Below are 1,400 nucleotides of genomic sequence, written 5' to 3'. Positions count from 1 at the left end.
GAAAAGAAAAGAAAAAAAAGAAAAAAGGAAGAAAGAAAAAAAAAAGACTTATAGCCAGAGGCCAGCTGAAGCTCAGCATCCTTGGGTCTCTTCCATAAGAGGGACCTGATGCTCCGTCTCCTCTTGACGAGCAAGACAGTAATTCCACTAACGTCAGAGGAATGTCAGCATCTGGTGGTGGTGCTGCTGCACAGCAGAAGGTTAACTCTGCAGAAGCACTTGTCCACTCAAGCTCTGCTAGGCAACATCCTCCCAACAGCCTGTACCTGGTGCACAATAAGGACTTGAGCATCTAGATCAGTCTGGGGCTCATGTGTCCCTCCTAGGAACAATCAGCAGGACACTGCCCTGACATCAAAGGTCAAGGAACTATGAGACCCCAGCCTCCCTGAGCCTCTTTTTTGTTTGTTTGGTTGGTTTGGTTTGGTTTGATTTCTCTGTGTAGTCCTGGCTGTCTTGCAATTTGTTCTGTAGACCAGGCTGGCCTTGAACTCAGGTCTACCTGCCTCTGCCTCCCAAGTGCTGGGATTAAAGGCATGAGCCACCACCACCAGGCTCTTTTTACTTCTTGAGATAGTCGCACTAAATTGCCCAGGAAGACTTTGAACTTGCAATCCTGCCTTAGCCTCCAGAGTACCTGAAATTATGGGTCCACACCACCAGAATCAGCTCAGTCTCGCATCCACACAATGAACAACATCAGCCTTGTCACTGCCTCCCTCCCTGGTGGTTGTGGATACCCCTCTTTAAGGAGAGGCAGGCAGTGTGGTCTCACTCTGTTGCTCAGGCTAGCCCCTAAACTCCCAAGTAATAGGCCACGGGCATATACTACCATGTCCTGCTGGCCAGATACTCTGCAAATACCAGTTGGCCCCAAACTCAGCCCTAGACCTCAGCAGGCTGTGGGAACACACCCCAGAGAAGAAAAAAACAGGAAAGCTAGGAAGGGGGTGGGAGGCAGCCATGCGTGACATAGCCCGTGCCCCGGAGCTGCAGACTGTCGGACTTCTAGGCCAGGGATCTAGATTCTGGTCAGTCTCAATAGGGCTCTCTGACTTCCTGTCTTCCCTTCACCTACTGGAAAGAACACACAAACTCCCTTGCCTCGCCATCTGGGTAGCCACCCACTACACAGAAACCTCTGCTTGGTGCTCTCCACTGTGAGGGAGAATCATGCTTAGCCCAGTCAGCTGCCCAGGCAGGAGATGGGGATGTGAGTGAGAATGTTGGTTTCTTTAAAAGCATACAACTATTGTAAGGATGTGTTTTGTTTAATCCCAAGTGTGGGATATGGGGATGGTTTAGCTTGTCCACAGCAGCTGACTGACTTGCCTCATGCTCTAGCAGAAGTGTGATTTTGCCAGCTGCAGATAGTTTTTTCGAGTATGTGACATTTGGAG

The sequence above is a fragment of the Mastomys coucha genome, unplaced genomic scaffold, assembly GCF_008632895.1.
Source record: "Mastomys coucha isolate ucsf_1 unplaced genomic scaffold, UCSF_Mcou_1 pScaffold21, whole genome shotgun sequence".
In the NCBI taxonomy this organism is placed as follows: domain Eukaryota; kingdom Metazoa; phylum Chordata; class Mammalia; order Rodentia; family Muridae; genus Mastomys; species Mastomys coucha.
Note: the sequence above shows the minus strand (reverse complement) of the source record.